General features: G+C 35.8%; 1 protein-coding gene and 1 pseudogene across 5 annotated transcripts in view; one reads left to right on the top strand and one right to left on the bottom strand.

Annotated features, from left to right (window-relative positions):
- ELF1 (E74 like ETS transcription factor 1) overlaps positions 1-24,385 on the bottom strand; it is a 107,852-nt gene that overhangs the window by 70,064 nt on the left and 13,403 nt on the right. Inside the window, exon 1 of one of the 4 annotated variants that reach the window (XM_081290659.1) lies at positions 6,699-6,789. The exons of the other annotated variants lie outside the window; for them this stretch is intronic. The gene's annotated coding sequence lies outside the window, so the exon portion shown is untranslated. Of the gene's footprint in view, positions 1-6,698; positions 6,790-24,385 lie in introns of those variants that run through there. 4 annotated transcript variants of the gene reach the window in all.
- Positions 17,069-18,328, top strand: LOC308657420 (pleckstrin homology domain-containing family A member 1-like; annotated as a pseudogene). Its single transcript has one exon. The product of its transcript is annotated as a pleckstrin homology domain-containing family A member 1-like (transcript).

The following is a 24,385-nucleotide window of genomic DNA, read 5'->3' as shown; positions in this document are numbered from 1 at the left end:
AATGAGAAACTGAATCTACAGGAATAGGTTAATTTGAAGGCACAGTACACATATTACTATAAAACATATAAAAATTATTGATGACACTGCCAATTCCTTTTACCATGAAAATTAAAGTTACTATACAGAGATCTCTTAGACTAGAAGAGAAGCCAGTAACCGAATCTGCCTTTCAACTTCCCTTTTCTTAATCACAAAGGAACCAACTAAATGGAAATATTGAGACTTGGAAAACACTTTCACTTTCTTTGAGAAATGTTGATTTCCTTATTAGAGGGACATGAAAAATACTATATTATTAGTTAAATTAAATTTCTGCTACATAATTTTGTGGATATACTATTATTTAACTAACCTATATTGTTTGGACATTTGGATTATTTCCAATGTTGCACTATTATGATGATTCTCAAAAAATAATCCACAGACCCACAGAGGATCTGGAAAACTTTTCATGGAGTTCATGAGGTCAAAACAATCATTATAATATTAACATATTATTTACCCTTTTTTCTCTGTGTTGACATTTGTCCTGATAATGCAAGAGCAAATGTAGATGAAAATACTAGTGCCTTAGCACAAATCAAGGACATGCTACCAAACCATACTAGTTGCATTTTTTACCATGAGGCACATTTTTAAAAGGCAGTTTCGCTTAAGAATATTTTTGATAAAAAGTAAAAAAAAAAAAAAAAATTACTTTTCTTGAAAGACCCAATGTTTCTGCAGTTTTCACACACTTCAGTTTTTATAAGATTCTGCCCCAAAACTCTAACACTCAGTTCCACGAAATATGTACTAGAATTTTTCCAAACTGGGAATAATCTAACGCCGTCAAGACACAATAGATAGCTGGGCAGTGGTGTATGCCTGTAATCCCAGTGATCTGGGTGGCTGAGATAGAAGAATCAAGTTCAAGGGCAGCCTGGGCAACTTAGGGAGACCCTGTCTCAAAATAAAAAGGGGTGGAGATGTACCTCAGTGATAGAGCACCATAGGGTTCAATCCCCAATGTTTAAAAGAAACACACACACACTTCTGGTATAGATGAACAATGGAATACTACACTGCAATGAAAATTATGATAAATATGAGAGAGCTGGGGATATAGCTCAGTGATAGAGCACTTGCCTAGAAAGAGATAGTGGGTTCAATTCTCAGCACCACATATAAATAAAATAAAAGTCCACTGACAACTACAAAAATATTTTTTAAAAAAGATAAATCTCAAAGTTAAATGAAAGAAGCAAATCATTGAAGTATATTATATGATGTGATTCCCTTTGCAAAAAGTTCCAAACAATAAAAGAGAATAAAATCATGGCATTTTCAGGTAAATGGATGGAGTTAGAGAAGATAATACTAAGTGAAGTAAGCCAATCCCAAAAAAACAAATGCCAAATGTTTTCTCTGACATAAGGAGGCTGATTCATAATGGGATAGGGAAGAGAGCATGGAAGGATTAGATGAACTCTAGATAGGGCAGAGGGTTGGGAGGGTGAGGGAGGGGGCATGGGGTTAGAAATGATGGTGGAATGTGATGATCATTATTATCCAAAGTATATATAGACCCCAACTGGTGTGAATATAGTTTGTATATAGAGATATGAAAAATTGTGCACTATTATAATTGTGCTCAATATGTAATAAGAGTTGTAATGAATTCCACTGTCATATATAAATTTTAAAAAATAATAAAAAAATAAAACCTTAAGAAGAAAAAGCAAACAGCACATAAATGAGTTCAATTTTCTCTTGTTGGGTGAGGTGGGGGCATTGTAGAATCATGACCAGAGAAGATCCCGTAATGTGCTCCATAACTACCTTTATTGTAGTATACAACACATCTGATAGGTTCTTCACAATGGAAGAAAAATTGCTCATTTGACTGAAAACTGCCTGAGTCATTCGAATTGACTCAAAAATAATGCTGATCTATTTTCCAACATTTACATGAGTGCAGATCCTAAGTAAAGGAGTAAGGTATTCTGGTCTACTGATGGAAGCAATGATCATTTTCAGACAGTTCAACTGGTGGAACTCTTCTTCCCATTCATAGAATGAGATTCAGTGAACATTTAACAATGTCCCATTAAATAGGATGGAACATTAGGCAAAGCCTACAAACATGCAGTCAATGATGCAGTTCAATGTCCAAAGAAACTTCAAAAATCACAGCTAAGCATTACATGGTATTAAAAAAACTTACTTTCTCCATACTCAAACAATTACAAATTTCTCAGGAGAGAAGGGTTTCAAAAAACTGCAAATGTTGCCCCCTAGATCAGTAATGTTTTTCCTAGAGCCCCAAGGATAAGGGGTTGAAAAGAGAATCCATAAAGCACCAAGTGGAACTAAAAAGCTAATATTAAAAGTTTAGAGACATAAAGAATGGGCTAATTACTTTGAAAAACAAAAATTAGTTTAATTATATATCATGGTTAATACTACAATGGGTTGGGAGTAAAAACGGAACAAAGTTATAGAAAAGATGTGGAGATGCGCAGTTGAAAGGCACACAGCCAATAAAGGGATACCTACGATAGAGAAAGGAGGCTACATAGGTTTGAACAATGATAATAAAGTACCCTGATCACCTACCTTCTTTTGTAGAGGTTGTGGACTTCAAAATATCACTGCTGCTTAAAAATTCAAAATTAAAATGCTAAATAATTGATTAATCACTCTTCAAAGTCTTAACTCTGCAAACAAACTCCCTAAGAATATGGCCTATAAGCACCTGAATCAAAAACATCTAGAATATTTCATAAAAATGCTGACTATCAAACCAAACACTAAGCCTAATGAATCAGAATTGCTGAGTTGAAGGCGATTCTTTCTTACACTGAGTTGACAATTATACTGCTTGAACAATATGATAACATTAGAGCCAGGATCAGTGGCACACACCTGTAATCCCAGTAGCTTAGGAGGCTGAGGCAGGAGGATCATGAGTTCAAAGCCAGCCTCAGCAAAAGTGAGGCACTAAGCAACTCAGTGAGACCCTGTCTTTAGATAAAATACAAAACAGATCTGGGGATGTGGCTCAGTGGTCAAGTGCCCCCAAGTTCAATCCCCAGTACACCCATCAAAAAAAGATAACATCAGACATGCAGATAGATGTTAATTTTTTTGTTTGCTTGTTTCTTCTTTTGACTTTACTAGGGATTGAACCCACAGCCTTGCCCATGCTAGGCAAGTGTTCTACCACCAAGCTACATCCCCAGTCTGGCAGGTGTTAAATTTTTTTCTAAATGACTACAATGTACACACACCAGAGAGGGCTACATGCCTTCTTGAGTTGCCACTCTTAAATTCTGGACATGTCCATCTGAATTTGTCACAATGCCATATAAAATACCAACCTAGAGTAGTCAAGAATTTAATACCATATGTGGTATCTGCCTACCCATATATGCTTGGTACTTTGTCGAAGGTTGAAAAAGACAAAAAAAAAAAAAAAAAAAAATAGGATACAACATCTCTGATCTCATAGGGCTTATATCTTTATTGTTTTTTAAAATGGGTACTGGCAATCAAACCCAGAACCTTGTGAAAGCTAGGCAAGTGCTCTACCTCTAAGCTACATTCCCAACTGCATATATTTTATTTTTATTTATTTTTGGGGGGGTACCAAGGATTAAACTCAAGGTGCTTAACTACTGAGTCACATCCCCAGCCCTTTTTTGTTTTTTATTTAGGGACAGGTTCTCCTCACTTGCTTAGGGCCTTGCTAGGCTGCTGATGCTGCTTTTGAACTCACAATCTTCCCACCTCAGCCTCCCTGGGATTATAGGCATGTGCACCACTGCACCCAGTGCTTGTATCATTTTTAATCACTCTTCTTAACCTGGGTAAATGTTATTTATTCTTCAATACTCATAATTCCTTCAAGATAAACTTTCCTATTTCAGATTTTAGTCATCTTTCATCTCTAGGCAGTGTGACCCTGAATTTAATTGGTGGTTTGGTTCTATTCTTTACTTATTTCAACCTGTGGTTACCAAGCCATTTTCCCAACAAGAAATTTAAGTATGTGAGGATAGAGACCATGTTTCTAGTCTTTGTGCCATCTGTTGCTTAAGGACAACAATGGCCATGCTCTGGAAGATCTGATATTGAATTAAGAATATTCAGAAATTTTGAAGGTTCAACAGTTGTACACAGTGCTAAAATTAATAATAAATAAATAATTGGACCTAACAAAATTTCACATCTCAAGAACAAGCTGATCTAAAAGTGAATTTCCAATCATCCCAATAACACATATTTTAAAAATCAGTAGAAAAAGATTTTGTATTCTCTAGATTTTAAAGATAACTGACATATATGGATATGAAGACATGGAATTATATTACTATGAGAAGGTTAAATTTAAAATGTGTACTATTAAAGCTTAGAGAACTGTAGATTTTGTGAACATGTACATATCACACTTATTTTAGTAGAACAGGTGTAATACTAGACAGTATTTGTGCTCCTAATAGAATATGAGGTAAAACTGAGGAAAAAAAAAACCTTTCTTGTATCCAGAAGTTCAAATAAGTTCCCAATTTTTTGTATTAACATCTAGGACTATTTTACAGAGGCAATATTACAAACTATGCTTCAACTATAAAAAATTCTAAATGACAAAAACTATTGCAGAATTTAAACAAACGTATCATCTTCTCTGATTAAAAAACCACTGGTTTTTTAATTTTCAAAACCACTGGTTAACTCATTTGATTGATAATTATCACCAAACAACTTAAGGTTTTATTTATTCTTAAGGAAACACAGGCCATTTCAAACAAAGCATTACTTGTTTTTGTGTATTAGCATGAGGAGCTCCAGACTGGACGCGCTGCCTAACCCAGAGCCAGTCTCAGCATCTGGGTAACTATTTCTTCATCTACAAAAGTAAGGCAGAACTTTTCAGCACAAAAGTTCTTTAAATCAGAATCTCTAAGTTTAATTCAGTTGACCTGGTTGAAACTTTCAACTTATGGAAGGAAAACAATGTAGGGGAGCTATGTAATAACAGAAGTTGAAGTTCAGTTTTCTTCCTTCCCCACCACCTTCTCCCTTCTTAAAGCCCTACCCCAGACTTTCACATAACATGAAACACACATATATATATATGACCAGTGTCTGTTTTATTTTAATTGTTAATTTAATTAAATATAAAATTAGTTTAATTTATTTAGCTTCCTCATCTTAAGAAGCCAATTCTTCTACTTTTAATCACTGATTCTTCTACTTTTATTTAACAAATAAAACCTTAATTACGTTGCTTATTTTTGTGCCTCTAAATTTTTCTTTTATGGATCACTGGCCTTTAAAAATTGAAAAAAAAAAAAGGCAAAAAGGTTTCATTAGATTTTTCAAACAGTCCAGACCTGAAGTAAATACAGCCTTTGCTTACTCAGGCTGACTAAACCAGCAATACGCAAACAAAGATAATAACAAATGGTTCAGACCTGAATTGGCAAAATGTCTGCTAAGTCTTTCTTATAATTCCACAAAACTGAGATCTGTTAATATCAACAATCCTTTCAAAAGGGTAAGAAGTAATAACTGCTTTTCTATATTCTTTTTCAAATCCGATAGGGCTTTAGGCAAATTCAGAAAACTGTAAGAATAAATTCTCAATGAACCAGCTAAATTATCATTTTGGTCAATAATAAATAATTTGGCTAATTTTATTTCCAAAAGCTTTAGACCTAATTATTGCATACTCAAATTTTACTTTTATTCAAATTTTAGTTTCAAATATGTTAAGTAAAATACTATTGCACTCAGATTCTCAGAGTACCTAAACTTCAAGGCACACCAGAATGTATACTTTGCCAGCTAAAATTTCACAATTTTAAAAATGACAAATATTTCAGAAAAAGACTGAGCAATCTTCTCACAAAAAGTTTTTTGTTTATGCAAAATATTCAAATCTTAAGAATAGGAAAAAGGGAAGAAAATTCTCCACTTTTCCTTTTTATACAAAATAGAAATAGTACATATTTTGACAGCTTTGCTTCCAAGGTTGTTATTCAAAACAAGTTTCCAATGTGAATGATGGCTTCATTTTTTTTTCTAGTAGTAAATGAATCATTAGAATCTTTCTTCCTCTTTACATAAAACTCTAAACTCGCCTTTACTTGTTATCTAAATAACTGTTCACTTTATTTAAACTTTTGGTATTCAAAATATTTAGCATAATTCATTAACTTAAAAAAATAGAATTGTCCATGAGCAACACCTGTGAATGAGTTGTCACAAAGTTCTTTAATTAAATGACAAAACAAAGCCACTACCCCTAAATTTTTTAACATCCATATCACAAGAGCATTACAGTTTATTTAATCATAACTTGACAGCCAGTCCCACAAATGATTAGATTTCTTAAACTAAAATTTAACCTAGTTGTTTTATGGTAGTCAAAAAAGAAAAAATCCTTTCTTCTGAAGTCACATAGGGGGAAAACACCAATCATGCAAAAAACAGTTTTTAAGATTCTTTACCAAGAAAACCTAAAACTTTCCAGTATCTTAATGCTTTGTTTCCCCCTAGTAGTTAAGTGCAATCAGGCATGTGACTGACTATACACATTTTATCAGAGTTAAAGAACACTTTCAGCCATGTTCTTCTCAACAGGTAAGAACCACCCTCCGTTTATCAGCTCAAGAAATAACCAGAAGCAAATATATAAAACAAGTTACCTTCAAACATTCTTTCTCTTTAGATTTTGTCCTTTGGGCTTGAAAATAAAAAGCAATCCGGCAAGTTTTATGCTGTTAAAATGGCTCCTGTAGATTGGGGAAGTGGTGTCTGTGCTTCAGCTTATGAGTCATACATGAAACTGTTTCTAAGGGAGGCACGCCCATGTTGCTGTGGACTCAATTATTCTACTAGGTCAAACATGCAAATCTACAGGTAAAAAATGGCAAGGGGGAGGGAGGTATAGGCCAGGAGAAAGATACAACCAAGGAGCAAGATCTACCTTCATTTAAACCATTACTAAGCTCGTGTTTACTGCCTTAATTTAAAATTAACAATAAAATAGAATGAGAACATACGAGGAAACAAAATTAAAACCATGTTATTTTAAAATATAAAATTTCAGTTTTTAAGAATTAATATCAAATAAATACAACAATGAAAGGCAAAAAGTATACGAGAATGGGAAAGAACAAACTGTGGTTCTTAATGTAACAATGGATTGGTGGTTCTTATCTGGCTACTCATTAACCCATATATGAAAGGGATATATTAGTATGTAATCCAGAAAAGCTAACAAAGCACAATACCAGATGCAGACCTGTAGGTTCTCTAAAGATATAAAATCCACTAGAAAATTCAAAGTTCAATGAAAAAGTGTGAGTCAATAAAGTTTATAATTTTTTTTTAGTCTGCATTATAAAGTCCAACATAGCAAAATGATTTTAAATAGAACTGCAAGTTTGATTAAAAAAAAAAAACTTATTTTGAAAAAGTTATCAGGGCTAGGGTTGGGGTTGTAGCTTAGTGGTAGAGCACTTGCCTAGCATGTGTGAGGCACTGTGTTCAATTCCCAGCACCACATAAAAATAAATAAATAAAACAAAGGTATTGTGTCCATCTACAGCTAAAAATAAATAAATAATATCAAAAAATTGCCAATAAAATCAGTTATTTCATAATGCTACCATTTCCAAATGATATACACAGCTTTTTCTTTGCAACAAGACTTTCTGCATATATTTCAAATCTCCCATGTGCCAGACACCTTGCTACAGCTTTGCTCCACTGTACAATGACCAACAGAAGGAGCAAACAACTGAAGCCAGTAAAACTGCTTTCCAAGTCATCATCTATCTGACAAGGTGGCCAAGGAGCAAAAACATTATAGCTAGTTACCCTGGCCCCTGGGTAAACATTAATTTATTCTAAAAGTTTAAGTTAATTAAAATGGCTTGAAAACAGTAAGCACCTCCCCAAGTGCTTGCAATGATGCAGTGTAATTCAACTTTCTGCCTATGAAGTGCCCATTTAGTCCATTCCTCTAACATGTATGAGTTTACTGCTTTTCTTAAATAATCTTCATGGTTTAACAAATTAACAAAAAATGCAAAAGAGAAAAAAACATCACTTTTTCTATTGCCAAATGTCCTGTTTAGCTTACTTTAGCTAAACACTTATCCATAATGATTATTCAGAGTCCAAACATCAAGAAACAAGCTTCTTCAAGCAAATTAAGTCCATTGATCTCCCTGGCCCCACAACTGAAACTCCTTTTGGACAATATCCATGTAAGCCTAATATCTCATTATTTTCTTTTAGCTAATTAGAAATAGAAATTATAAAGGATAAAAGAGGATAATAGTAAAAAGATGATATCAGAACAAGTAACAAAGCTAATAATCAGAGAAGATAACAAACAAAAAACCTCTTATAAAACTATGAAAATGCTAGGCACGGTGGCACACGCCTGTAATCCCAGCAGCTTGGGAGGCTCAGACAGGAAGATGGCAAGTTCAAAACCAGCCTCAGCAAAAGCAAGGCACTAAGCAACTCAGTGAGACCCTGTCTCCAAATAAAATAGGCCTGGGGGATGTGGCTGAGGATGTGGTCAAGCGCCCCTGCGTTCAATCCCTGGTACCAAAAATATAAACTACAAAAGTGATTAGCCTCAGCTGGGTATGGTGGTACATGCTTATAATCCAAGTGACTAGGGAGGCTGAGGCAGGAGGATCCCAAGTTCAAGGCCAGCCTCAGCAGTTTAACAAGAACTATCTCAAAATGAAAAATAAAAAGGGCTGGAGATGTGGTTCAGTGGTTATGCACCCCTGGGTTCAATCCCCAGTATAGGGAAGGGGGAAAAAAGTGTTTGATGGGCCTGGTGGCACACACCTCTAACCTCAGCTACTTGGAAAGCTTAAGTAGGTGGATCAATAGTTCAAGGCCATCCTCAGCAATTCAGCAAGACCCCAACTCAAAATAAAAAGGGCTGGGAATGTAGTTCAGTGGTAGAGTGCCCTTGGGTCCAAACCCCAGAACTTTAAAAAAAAAAAAAGTGTCTAAATTCTAAGCCATTCTGTAAAGTCAACAAGTTGTACATATTCTCTAAGTATATCACCATATGCTGAGTGTCATGAAGATATGGCATCAGTATGATACAGGCTTCCAAATGATAAAGCGAATGACATCAAGTATGAAGATATTTTATGCTGTTTAGATATATTAAAGGATAAGCCTTTGCTACTGAGAAAATCCATTTATATAAAATATCTTATTACTTGATAATAACAGATATTTGAAATGTAATTTTAAAAACATACTTTTGATCACCAATATACAGAAGTGAAGTAAAAGACTTAAAGTGGAAAACTACCTTTTTCAACACAAATATGTTCCTAACGAGATGATTCTAAGGTTGCTATTATAATATATTGCCCCTTTCCTCAGCAGTATACCTAATAGAAATATTGTACAGGCTAACAGTATCCACTGTGAAGGATTATTTTGAAGATTAAATTAAATTTATATATTGCTATTGCTCTCTAGAATATATAAAGATTTTCACAACTTAAGAAAACAGTCCAATCTTTTCAAATGGTCAGATATGAACAAATATTTCACCATAGGAAATCTGATAGCAAAAAGCACATGAAAAGATCAACATTAATACACAATAGGGAAATGCAAAGTAAGTTCCCACTACCATTCCACATCATTAGAATAGCTTAAAGCAAACAAAAAATACTGAGCAGGGAACAATGGTGCATACCTGGAGGCTGAGGCAGGAAATCTCAAGTAGGAGGCTGCCTGAGCAACTTGGTTAGAACTTGTTTTAAAGAATTTCTTAATAAAGGTTGAGGATTTGGCTCAGTGGTAGAGTGCTTCCCTATATGTGAAAGGCCCTGGGCTTGACCACCAAAACCATCAAATAAATAATAAGATTTTTTTAAAAACCTGATAAGAGCAAGTGCTAATGAGGGTATGGAGCTGCTAGAATTCTCACATATTGTTGGTGGAAACACAATAGTACAGCTACTCTAGGAGACACTTTAGCAGTTTCTTTTAAAGTTAAACATATACTTATTATACTCTCCAGTAATAGCACTCCTAGATATTTATCTATGAGAAATGAAGACATTATCTTTTTAAAAACTATACAAATAATTGTAACAGTTTTGTTCATAATCACCAAATACTGGAAAGCCAGTTGAATGAAATCCAATACTGGTGAATGAATAAACACACTGTGGAATACTCATACAATGGAATGCTACTCAGCAGTGAACAGGTACAAATAGGTAAATTTCTGATATATGCCACAACATGATGAATCCAAAAGCATCAACCTAGGGCCTGTGGTTGTAGCTCCATGGTAGAGTGCTTGCCTGGCACCTCAGCACCACATAAAAATAAATAAAGGTAATGTTTCCATCTACAACTGAAAATTTTTTAAAAAGCATTAACCTGAATGAAAGAAGCCAGGCTCAAAATATGTACAATGTTATTCCATTTATAGGACATTCAGAAAAGACAAAACAAAGGGAAATCCTATCAGTTGTTGCCAAGGTTCAGGGGATGAGGAGAAGTGACCGACTCTAAAGAAGTAAAGGAGAACAAGGTAACATATTCTGTATCTTGACTGTAGTGTGTGTGTATGTGTGTGTGTGTGTGTGTGTGTGTGTGTGTGTGTATATATATATATATAGTCATTTATATTTGTGTTGTCAAAATTCATGTAACTATAATACTAAACAGGGCAAATTGTACCATATAGAAATTACACCTCAACACACGTGACTAAAGAAATCTAGTTCCTGAAGTGCTTTAACAGTATTGGGCACATACTGACCACCTGATAAATAATGGCTATTATGATGATTCATTAAACCAGCAGCATCAAATACTTCAGGATGATAAACCTTAACTAAACCTCAGAACTCATAAATAAGGCAACTTAAGATTTGTGATAGGAATATAATGTACCTGTACATATTGTGAATATATCATTTTCAAAAACTAGATAAACACTGAGTCAGTATATACCTTAATGTAGAGCTGTCATGGCTGCCTCTTTTAATTACTAGCTGAGAAAAGACTGGGTCAATGGAATGAACTTATTAAATGTCAACTGACATTAAGACAGCTTCTTTCTCCCTTTAAAAACGAATTTACTATATGATCTAGGACTCACTTTTCCTTCTTATGTTGCATCTTCTCCTTTAAAAGACTCAAATTTGAAATTTTTTAGTACATGAAAACATAGAACCATCTAATTTTCATACCTAAGAAATTGAGGCTTAAATAAAAAGCTTGTTTTGAATCTATCCTCTGATCAGGAGCTCACATGCTATCCCTATCAGAAATGGAGGAAAAGATCGAACCATTAAGATGATAAATGATCTTTGGTTGTGGTGGTGCCTCACTGTAAATCTCAACAACTTGGGAGGTTGAGGTAGGAGAATCACAAATTCTCAAGGCCAGCCTCAGTAATTTAGAGACCTTGTCAACATAAAAAATAAAAAGGGCTGAGGATGTAGCTTGGTGGTTGTATATCCCTGGATTTGATCCCTAGTATCACACACACACACACACACACACACACAAAAAAAAAAAAAAGGAGGAGGAGGAGGAGGAGGAGAAAGAGGAAAGAAAATCAAAATATCAATGTTCTCTAGTATTTAAATATAAAAATTAAGAGAATTAGATTAAATATTATAAATATTCCAACTGGACATAATTTTATTGATGTTAACAACTCTCAAAGTATGATCCCAGGTTCCAATACCTGTGTACAATATTTAAATATGGGCTTTAATGTGAAACGGTTAATTCTCTATTTTCTCATCACTTTCTGTTCTGTACAGACTCAAGTTAGTAGGACTCATCTATAAGAAGTATGCCTCCTGAACAATTGTCTATGCATTTTAAGAGGCATACCAAAAGGCAAAAGGACCAGGGTTTTGATTTTGCTCACTACTGTTATTTCCACCACCTGGCACAGGAACCTAAACTCAACAAAAAACTCAAGACACATAAATAATGTTTCAAAAATGGTTCATTCAGCCAGTTGTGGTGGCACACCAGCTCAGGAAACTGAGGCGGGAGGCTGAGGCAGGAGGATTTTGAGTTCATAGCCAGTTGGCCTCAACAACTTAATGAGGCCCTAAGCAACTTAAGGAGACCCTGCCTCTAAATTAAATATAAAAAAGTGCAGTGGGTGTGGCTCAGTGCTTAATAGCCCCTTGGTTCAATTCCTGGTACCAAAACAACAACAAAAAGAGTTCATTCAGGAGAAAATGTATTTAATCAGGAATTTACTACACACTGAATTTTTATTTTGCTTGTTTAAAAACAGAATCTTGCTAAACTGCCAAGGCTGGTGTTGAACTTGTGATCCACCTGCCTCAGCCTCCTAAGTAGTTGGGATCACAGCGTAGCTGGGATTATAAGTATGTACCACCTTACCAGCTGAAGTATTTTTAAAGACATGATTTGGCCCAAGATTTGATACAGCTGGATTCATGTAACTATGTTACAAGATTCCATTGGCAGTGTTCATTCTGGATGTTATTCTTTCCTGTCATTAAAAAATAACCAAGAACTGGTTGTATTCTATATGATATGCCCAGGTAACATGTTGTCTATAATCTTAAATTGTTTTATATAGGCATGATATTTTCTCTCACAATTTTAAATTCAATATTAAAAACAACAAATATTACTTCAGTGGACTGTAACCAGAAAAACACCTCAGGATCACCAGGAGGAACTTTTTGAAGACACTTGCTCATTCTCAGAAATGGATTCAGTGGTGCAGGTGGAGCCCAGATTTATGAGAACCACTGGCTCTTTCTAAGTTGTGCTGTACTTCACAAAACAGCCACTATTCAATTATTTCTAAATGTCGCAGAAAGGAAGCCTTATATCTTTTATATTGAGTTTACAGTAAAATCTTCACTACTCTCTACGTGAAAGCATCATGTCATAGAAAATGAACATCACACAAACCACCTGTCCTTTCCCTATTACCAACTGCAGTCTTCCTAAAGAACAACTCTGAAGGGGAAATACTGGGGAATGATATTGGGCAAATTATACTGTTATATTGTGTCCATGTGTCCATATAAAAATATGTACACCATTATGTACAACTATAATATATCAATTTTATAGTGAATAAAAAAGAACAACTCTGAGAATGATATGATGATTGCTCGTGCTAAAAGAAAAAAGCAACTTTCATTTCTCCTTTTTGTTTTTTTGGTACTGAGGACTGAACCTAGGAGCACTCTACCATTAAGCTACATTCTCCAGTCCTTTTTATTTTTTGAAACAGGACCTCTATAAATTGCTGTGGGCCTTGCTAAGTTGATGAGACTGGCCTAAAGGCAAAATAAAAAGCCACACTATTTATCACAGTATTCAAAGGCTTTCATAGTTTGGCTTCTATTCACCTTCCATTTTCAGTCCTAAACTCTCTGGCTTCCTACTGTCTTTCTCATACATACACATATATACCACACACACTCCAAACACTGAAACCTCCTGGAATCTCTCCATTCCTATTTGTCTGCCTTTCTTACCACTGTTTCCTGGGATTAGAATGCACTTAACTTATTTCCCATCTTATCCTCTCTGCCTGCCTAGAGAATATCCATCCAAATCTCAGTTTAAAATCCTCCTCTGCATGAAGCCTTCCCTCAACAGCCCCCCTTATACTTATTACTGTAAATGCTTAGCATAATGGAAAGGGACCTTAGAGATCCTTTATCCAGTCCAGTGGTTTATAAACTTTTAACAGTTAGATTCTTATAAAAACTTTCAGGAAACCTTAACACAACCTTAAATCTTCGCTGTTTCAAGAAAGCCTAAAACACTGATATACTCCAACCTCATTTTAAAAACAGAGAGAGGTAGTATATAGAAAAAATGGATTTTCCCAATTTCAAGTTAATGACTAATTCTAGGAACTCTGTCATTCATTTAACAAATATTTACTAAGCACTTACTATGTGCCATTGTTCTAGCTCCTTACTAGACAGCAGTGACCAAAAGACAATATTGTTGATAAGTGCAGGACACACAGAGATCATTTAAGATAGATCTTGGGGAACAACAGTGAATTACTATAAACTTAACCAAGAGGACTCCAATTGTAGTTATTGTACCAGAGGTGGCTTCACTATCTGAGCAAATTAACATATTTGGAACCTGGGTATGTAGCTACTGATCTCACAAATGCCTTTTCTCCACACTTGCCCATAAAATCCACCAGAAACAGTTGGTTTTCAGCTGGCAGTACACCCCTACTCTACCTCAAGAAGTGTATCAACTCTCCAGTCCTGTGCCAAGACTAGCTTGGTGAAGATATAGGGAATACTGAACAGGTAGCAGAAGAAGGCAAAATTTTTAAATGCCACCTCTACCACATGACCAGTTAATGAAATAAGGTCTGAAAATACATTTGTGTGAATAAAAACACATATGAAGCATAAACCTTTGTTTTCTTTCTTTTTAGTCCTTTATCATAAGAAGTACTAACATTGCATTAGTACTTAAGCATAATTCATTTTACATTAGTATTTAAGTTATATAATATCAGAAAAGTAACTATCACTCAAAAGTTTTTACATCCACCTCTGAGCAGAGTTGTGGGCTAGAGATAATAAATTTGGAGATCATTAACACATGATAATAATGAATATATGATATTAAAGTAACAGATAATGACAGCTTCTTGAGACATACCATCATTTAGAGGTAGAGAAATGATGCTGAAGTAATAAGGGAAAGTGAAAAAGAATACCCAGAAATGTAGGAGAAAAACAAACGTATACTATTAACCTTGAATTTAAGTGTTTCCAAAAACAGGGAATGAGCAGCTATATCAAATGCTGATGTCAGATCAAGTAAGATGAAGTCTGAGGAAAAAAGGACAGCTGAAATTTAGTGAGGCCCTAAGCAACTTAGCAAGATTATCTCAAAATAAAAATATAAAAAGGGATGGGAATATGGCTCAGTGCCCCTAAGTCAATCCAGCAACATGGAGGCCACTATTAATTTTTTTTTTTAAGTTTTGCTCATGTAAAAAAGATTTTTTAAAATCTGATTAGAGAATGTTTAAGACAGAAGGAGAGGGAAGAAACTAAAAATAGAAAGTAATTTTGTTGGGAGAGGAGTCGAGAGAAGATTTTCTGACTTATAGGTTCTGGGCAATGAAGGATAGGGACTATAATTTAACAAGACCAGTACTGGACTGGGGTTGTAGTCAGTGGTAGAGACACTTGTCTAGCACATGTAAGGCACTGGGTTCAATCTTCAGCACCACTATAAATAAATAAATAAATAAATAAATAAAGGTATTGTGTCCATTTAGAACTAAATATATATATATATATATATTTTTTTTTTTTTAAAGTAGCCATCAAGTCTACTTCACCACCTCCTTCACCACCTCCTGAGTATGAGATGGGCCTAGTGATTTATTTGCTTTTGCTTTTGCTTTTGCTTTAGCCAAAGGAAATAACAACAAAGGTAACACAAGGAAAGACTTGAAAGTGTAGGCACAATGGGCTTGCCCTCTCAGTGTTGAGATCCTTTCTGCCATTACTGGAATATGAGAACCACATGGAAAAAGGCCCTGACCAGGTGAGTGTAGCTCCTCTAGATTATTTATCTTGTCCCAGCCAAGTCAACCCAAATGTGTACAATCACCCAGTCAAGCAACAGAAATATGACACATACATTTGCTCAGAAACTATGACTTGCCCATGGCCTCACAGTTAGTAAACATAAAGCCAGGATTTAAACCCATTCTCATGCCAGAATCCTATGTCCTTTCTTATCCCATTTTAAAACCTTGAAAATATTTTGGACTTTAGAATTTACTTTAAACAATCTAAATAATTGTCTCTCACACTTAAGGATAATAAAATACACAATTATAATCTGCTACCCAGATTAAAAATGCAGGCAATTTTAAATTACTGAAATAAATTTCTAAGATTTACCAATCTCTCTGCTTTTCCTGCTGTTTCCCCACTACCTTTTCTCCCCATCCTTCAAGATTCTGCTACAGTTCATCAAAATAAAGTACCTAAGAAATTTTTAAAAATAGAAAAAGTTACTTTTATACCTTTACCAGACAAATAAACTCAAGTGGCTAAAAGTAGGAATAGAAGATATGGAAAAAAAATAGACCTGATACTACATATAAACTTAAGTTATAACTTAAAAATCAATAAAAATATTATATTCTGTTTTGTTTTTTAAAAAAATCACAGAAGGGAAGATCTTTCATTTAACTAGAATTAGCTAACAAAGTCACCACTGCTACTCATATTCTTCAATCCCTATTATCACATTATTCCAATTAGAGATTTAAATAGTTTTTTTTTTTTAAGTATCAGAATAGCAGTGTATAGGGCACACCTGTACCCAGTGATTCTGGAGACTAAAGCACTATAACCAAAGCTATGACAAAGGACAAGGAGGGGTAAATAACAACCAAAAATCCTTAAAAGAAGAAAAAACTTTGGGGGTTTAGCTCACACAGGTGAATACATTTGTAGATATTTGGCAAATGCTTCACAAAAAAGAAGGCTCTTAATCTCCTTAAAAATCAAAACTAAAAATCTTAGGCAAGGGGCTGGAGTTATGGCTCAGTGGTAGAGCACTTGCCTAGAACAAATGAGGCCCTGGGTGCGATCCTCAGCACCATATAAAATAAATAAATAAAATAAAGGTACTGTGTCCAACTACAACTAAAAAATAAATACTTTTTTTTAATCTTAGGCAATATGTTGTAGATGTATAAGAAAAATATATAGCATGGAATTCCAACAGTGAGCTCATTCTCAAAGAAAATGGCCTTCAACTTCTCATCAAAAGATTAACCAATGGCTGGTCATAATGGCAAGTGCCTAGCTAGAGTCCCAGATCCTCAGCAGGAGCATCACTTGAGTGTACAAGACCAAACTAGGCAACGTAGCAAGGCCTTATCTCAAAAAAAAAAAAAAAAAGGCGGCTGCGCGTGCGCAGCGGGCCTGCAGTCCTGGGCGGCCTCTGGGTGCCTGTAGGAGCCCTTGCAGCGGCGCCGGTGCTCCAGGCCGAGGCCGCGGGTAATGCTCAAGCCCAGAAATACCTTATGTGGATCGTCAGAATCGCATCTGTGGTTTTCTAGACATTGAAGAAAATGAAAACAGTGGGAAATTTCTTCGAAGGTACTTCATACTGGGTATCAGAGAAGATAGTTTTGTACGGTACATGGATAATCCACAGAACCTTCCTTCTGGATCATCACGTGTTGGAGCCATTAAACTTACCTATATATCAAAGGTTAGCGATGCAACTAAGCTAAGGCCAAAGGCCGAGTTCTGTTCTGTTATGAATGCAGGAATAAGGAAATATTTCCTATAAGCCAATGATCAGCAAGATCTAGTAGAATGGGTAAATGTGTTGAACAAAGCTATAAAAATCACAGTACCAAAGCAATCAGACTCACAGCCTAATTCAGATAATCCAAGTCACCAGGGTGAATGTGGGAAGAAGCAAGTGTCTTACAGTACTGATATTGGTGGTGGTGTACCCATCATTACTCCAACTCAGAAAGAAGTAAATGAATGTGGGGAGAGTGTTGATAGAAATAATTTGAAACGATCACAAAGCCATCTTCCTTGCTTTACTCCACAACCACCTCCCGACAGTGCCGTTATCAAAGCTGGTATTTTGTAAAACAAGGAGCAGTGATGAAAAACTGGAAGAGAAGTTATTTTCAATTGGATGAAAACACAACAGGCTACTTTAAATCTGAACTGGAAAAGGAACCTCTCCGCCTAATACCACTTAAAGAGGTTCATAAAGTTCAAGAGTGTAAGCAAAGTGATATAATGATGAGGGACAACCTGTTTGAAATTGTAACAACGTCTCGAACTTTCTATGTACAGGCTGATAGCCCTGAAGAGATACACAGTTGGATTAAAGCAGTCTCTGGTGCTATTGTAGCACAGCAGGGATCTGGCCGATCAGCATCTTCTGAGCATTCCCAGAGTCCTTCAGAGTCCAAACACACTGTCTGTCCTGTAGGTGCTGCAGCAGCAGCCACCTCACATTCCACAGTCTCTCAAGCAACTCTCTGGTCTCAAGCTTTACCATGGAGACCCAAGGATTTTACAAATCTCTTGCCAAGGTCAGGCCAGGGAACTTCAAGGTCCAGATTGTCTCTACAACAGAACCAGCTTCCAAAGTGACTGAACAAGCTCTGCTAAAACCTCAAAGTAAAAATGGCCCTCAGGAAAAACATGGTGATCCCTGGGACTTGGATGATGCAAGCCTTCCAGTCAGCGATGTGTAAGATGGAAGCATGCAGGGCCTACCACTATCCATCCTCAGTGTCCTTCATGAGGCTTCTAGCCAAAGATGATAAAGGAGGAAGTGGGTTTTAATGTGTATATTATACTGTCTTTTAGATGTACTCTTTGAAAGCTGGTAAACCAAGAATCTAAGGAGTAGCGAAATGAAATGTCATTTCTTTCAGAAAGAGGGAAAAAACCTGATTGTCTTCGTATCAACTATCTTAAGCTTTGTGTATTCTCATTTGGGTGGCAAAAATGTGTGTGTGGTATTTTTTTTTTTCCTAGTGACTTTGACAGTTTAAATGTTTAACAACTTACAAACATTGAAAATGCTTATTAATTGTTTTGGTCATTTAAAAAATGCTACTATGACTTCCTATTAAATGTTGATATTTAAACATAAAAAAAAGAACAAAAAGGCTGACTATTAAACATCCAATTCTACATTATAAATTAAAATGTTTAAAGTAAAAATATTTATATATTTTGAATCTATTTGTAATTTTGTGCAAGGTTTATTTAAGGAAACAGGTTTTGGAGGGGTTTTTTTGGTGCTGGGAATTGAACCCAGGACCTTGTGCATGCTAAGCAAGCACTCTGCCACTGGCAAGTGCTCTTACCACTGAGCTACAACCTCAGGCCACAAGTTTTCTTTTTTTGGACCAGGAATTGAACCCAGGGACATTTTACCATCGAACCACATCCCAAACCTTTTTATTTTTAATTTTGAGACAGGATCTCACTAAGTTGCTGAGGCTGGTTTTGAAATTTCAATCCTCCTGCCTCAGCATCCCAAGGTGCTAGGATTACAGGCATGCGCCACTCAGCTTAAAGCTTTCTCTAAAAAGAAAAAAAAAAAACTATCAAATACTGAACCATGGGTCAATAATTTGTATGCTCAAGTACTTAGGCAGAAATGTACCAATGAATTAATAACATAGTATTTAGATATGTCTCCAAAATATAAGATAAAATGGTGGATAGAGAGAAAACTGTAAAATAAAATAAATATTTTAAAATGTTAATGGTAAAATACAGGCAGTTGGTAAATAAGTATTCATAAAATTTCAACTTTGTTGCACGTTTTAAAACATTCTTAATACAATATAGAGGAAAAAGTCTACTATTAATCAAATTGAATATTCTAGAGAAAAATTGGTATAGGGCCTGGATAGGTATTTCATAAACACAAGAAAAAAGGTTCATTTTCACAATCTCAGAGTACAAAAACAATACCATTTTTCATTCACTAAATTAACAAAAATTCAAATGATTAGAGAGGGCATAAGAGAAACAAACGCTCTCATTCTCTATTCATGAGACTTAAAAGAGAATCATTCTAGAAGGCAAATTCATAATCAAAAGGCTTTAGTATGGGGCTGGGGATGTAGCTCAGTGATAGGGTTATTAGCCTAGCAAGTGTGAGGCTCTGGGTTCAATCCCCAGCACGGCCAAAAAAGGGGGGAAAAAGTCTTAGTGTGTGTGTATATCTTTGACTAAGCAGTTTCAGTCCTAGGAATTTATTTCAACAAAATATATGCATATATTAAGATAGAAATATGTGATATAGTATTGTTCAAAACAGTAAAACTGGAAACAGATAAATCAGGAGAAACTACTACAGAAACTGTCACATTATATGGAAGGTTCCATGTTATTCAGTTATCAAAAGTGATTACTGAAGAGCCAGGCTCAATCCTATAATCCCAGCAATTTGGGAAGCTGAGGCAGAAAGATACCAAATTCCAGAGCAGCCTCAGAAACTAAATAAGACCTAAGCAACTTAGTGAGATCCTGTCTCAAAATTAAAAGGGCTGAGGCTGGGGTTGTGGCTCAGTGATAGAGCACTTGCCTAGCATGTATGAGGCACTGGGTTCAATTCTTAGTAATGTATATAACTAAATAAAGGCCCATTGACAACTAACATGTATTTAAAAATAAAAATAAAAAGGGCTGCAGAAGGCTGGGGATGTGGCTCAAGCGGTAGCGCGCTCGCCTGGCATGCGTGCGGCCCGGGTTCGATCCTCAGCACCACATACAAACAAAGATGTTGTGTCCGCTGAGAACTAAAATAAATAAATAAATAAATTCTCTCTCTCTCTCTCTCTCTCTCTCTCTCTCTCTCTCTCTCTCTCTCTCCCCCTCCCCTTTCCTCTCTCTTAAAAAAAAAAAAAAGGGCTGCAGATATAGCTCAATGGTAAAGAACCTCTACATACAATTCCCAGTACCAAAAAAAAAGTAAAATAAAAAGTGGTTATCTATATAAAGTAGCATAGATATGGGAAAATCTCCAGGATAAATTTGTGAAATGTGCAAGTTAGAAAACCGTATAAATGAAGGCACAATCGACATTTAAATATTCATGATTTACCTTTCAGTGGGTAAACTATGGCAAATTCAAAGTTAACAGTACTATTCTTATTCTGGATAGTCAGATTTTTTATTATTTGTATTTGTTATGTAGTATTTAAGTAGCTATACTATGTTTCTGGCACTGTCCTTCAGACTTAGAATACAGTCAACTTACCTGTAGATGGACAATTCAGGGACAGGCCCTGTCCACATATGAAGAAAATCAACAAATGGCATAAAAAGTGGCCAGAAAAACCTACTTAGAGTGATAAGGAATAACCTTTCTGAAAAGGTGACAGGTGACCAGAGACCTAAATGTTAAGAATCCTAAATGATAAGGTAAAGAGTCTGAGGAAGAATCCTATTAGCAAAGGAAATTACAGTTTCTTACAAAGGCAATGAAGTAGGAGAAAGCACCTCAGTGAGAGTGAAAGGAGATGAGAGAAGTAGGAAAAGCAACTTAGAGAAGTATTCTTACAGAATTTGTATCATTTTTACTCAGAAAAAAGGACTGAGCTAGAAACAAAACAAAAAAAATTGTCAGGTGTGGTGGTACATACTTGTAATCCCCACAAATTGGGAGGCTGAGGTAGGAGGATCACAAGTTCAAGATCAGCCTAGGCAACTTATGAGGGCCTAAGCAATTTAGAGAGACACTGTCTCAAAAAAATAAAAAGGGAGCTGGGGATGTGGCTCAAGCGGTAATGCACTCACCTGGCATGCATGCGGCCCGAGTTCGATCCTCAGCACCACATACAAACAAAGATGTTGTGTCCGCCAAAAAATAAAAAAATAAAATACTAAAAAATTATCTCTCTCTCTTTAAAAAATTTTTTAAAAAAATAAAAAGGGCTGGGGATGTATGTAGCTCAGTGGTAAAGCACCCCTGGGTCCAATCCCCAGTACCAAAAAAAAAAAAAAAAAGAATTTTTGGCACATCCTAGCCATAAAAGCAGTCAAAATCTTGAAATTTTTTCTTGCTAAGTGATCAACACACATCTCATTTAATCCTTATAACAGAGCTATTAAAATCATTCAGAAAGTTTCAAAGCTGAGTGGTCTTGGAGCAACAATTCTCATATTTGTATTCACTAGATCCTGCTTAAGGAATCAGCAGGGTGAATATTTTTCAAGTATTTCACAGACCCTGATCATTTTTAAATTCTAGTTCTTCCCTTAAAAAAGCATAATCATTTAAAGTCCTGTAGTCACAAAACCCAATCCCAATCTTTATTATTCCCTCACTTCACAGCTTACGTTCCTCAAAGATTTTTCTATACTTACCCACTCCCATTTCTTCATCTCCCACTCATTATTCAATTCACCCTAATCTAATCTAACCTCTCAAGTTACAACAGATTTAGTGTCATAAAAGTCAACAACCTCACAGGGCTAAATCCAAGCCAGGCACAGTGGCCCATGCCTGTTATTCAAGCAACTCAGGAAGCGGAGGCAGAAGGACCACAATCTCAAGGTCACCCTCAGCAACTTAACAAGACCTTGTCTCAAAAAAATAAAAAGGCCTGGGATGTAATTCAGTGGTAAAGCACTTCTGGTTCAACCCCATCTCCCCCTGGCCAGAAAAAAAAAAAAAAAATTAACACAAAATGTTAGTCCTACTTAAAAACACTTTTTCGACTTCTCGGAAGCTAAGTTCTTTCCTGATCTACCATTTCTGGAGTTTTCCTCCTCAGTTTTCCCGAAGACCTCCTAAACACTCAACACTGTCAACACTGGAGGTCCTAACAGCTCAAAGGTACCCTCCTACTCTTTGTGGGCAAATTTCTCTATTTACAGGGCATCAAACTACCAAGTTATAGTATAAAGGTAAAAACCACCTATGTTTGATAACCCTGACAATTCCCTTAGATTTACCCTTTACTTTTTACCACATTAACAAAACACAGTGGCAACCAATGTCATCTAAATAAATATAACTGAATTTTTTTCCAACATTAAAGTACCAGATTAAATAGGTAATTTACATTTACAGACCTTATTGTACAAAAAGGTACACAACTTTTATCCTTATTCCCAAACCATTCTACCTCCATAGTCCCTGTTTAAAACATCAACATCTGCCTATTCTTTAAGATTTAAAATCCTTAACATACCTACAATGTCTTCTATAATCTAATTCCTGCCAACCTCATCTCTCCATTTCTAGTCACAACTTCCAAAGAGATCTTTCATTTCTCAAAGTTTACCCTTTCTTTCCAGCTACAGAGCACTTACAAATCACTACCCCCTCAGCCTTTCTCCTCCCCCACCCCTCCTCATTTCTCCTAAACCAGAAGGTTACTCCCTTCAGGTCTCTATTTGAATGCCATTTCCTCAGGGAAACCTTTTCAATCCAGTCCATTCTCCCAGCTTGTTAGGGGTCTTTATGCACATTAACACTCAAGGATACTTTTGCAAATAACACTTAAGGATGCTTTTTACTTGTTCAATCAACATCTCTTTTGCTAAAATATAAGTTTCATAAGGATTTGTCTAGTTTTTCTCATTTTTATACCCCTAGCACCTAACACTCAAATACTGGTGAAATTAGTAATTTCATCTCATTACAAATACTTTTTGCACTCAAAAATAATTCGTATACCTCTGATACTTTTTGGTTTTTACCCACGGTTCCTGTTGCTCATAGGAAGGCCTTAGAAACTAGAATTTCTCTTTCCCAAGGTGAGTCATCATAAACCCTGTTTTCACTGCCACATTTTTTGTCTCAGAGCTGGCCATAAAGAAACCTCTCTGACCTATCCTTGTCTGATGTTAGGTCATAAGACCCTCCTCATTGGTGGGGGGGGGGGCGCTACTACCCCAACACTTTGGAGAGAAGGCTAACACCACCCAGTCTATTAGCATTAGATATACACTGAAGTCTGAATAAAATTCCGGAGCTGAGAGAGTTCTGCATATCTGAACAAATGGAGATTGCTTGGAGGATGGCAAACCCTTTCATCTATCTAAACCTATGCATTTCTTCCATCTGTATCCTTTATAATAGCCTTTATAATAAACTGGTAAAGGTGTTTCCCTGAATTCTGTTGAGTCACTCAACCAAATTAATGGAACTCAAAGAAGGGGCTGTGAGAACCTGATTCCAAACTAGTCAGAAACACATGTAAAACCTAGGACTTGGAATTGGCATTAAAGCAGGAGAGGGGGGCAGTCTTGGTGACTGAGTCCTCAACCTGGGCAATCTGATGCTATCTCCAGGTAGACAGAATCTGAACTAAATAGGATTGATTAGAGGACACTCAGCTGGTGTCCACTGTAGAACTGACTCCTACTTGCTTGCTGGTGGGGGTAAATCCCCACACATCTATCTGGTATCAGAAATCTTTTGTGTTGATTCTGGTGAGAACAGAAAAGACATGGATTGTTTTTGTTTTTGTTTTTTTCAACAGAATAACCAAATAAACTTTGAATTTGCTTCTTTACAAATTTTCACAGGGATAGCAGGACATAGTGGCCCACACCTATAATCCCAGTGGCTCAAGAGGCTGAGACAGGAGGATAACAAGTTCAAGACCACCCTCACCAACTTAGTGAGACCCTAAGCAACTTAATGAGATCCTGTCTCAAAAAAAAAAAAAAAAAAAAAAAAAAAAAAGAGAGGCTAGGGATGTGGGGCTCAGTGGTAAAGCACCCCTGGGTTAAATCTCCAGCAACAAATAAATAAATAACAAACAAGATTTTTA

The sequence above is a fragment of the Spermophilus citellus genome, assembly GCF_964194105.1.
Source record: "Spermophilus citellus genome assembly, chromosome: 1".
In the NCBI taxonomy this organism is placed as follows: domain Eukaryota; kingdom Metazoa; phylum Chordata; class Mammalia; order Rodentia; family Sciuridae; genus Spermophilus; species Spermophilus citellus.
The sequence above is the reverse complement of the archived record's forward strand: the minus strand, read 5'-3'. Positions and strand labels throughout refer to the sequence as shown.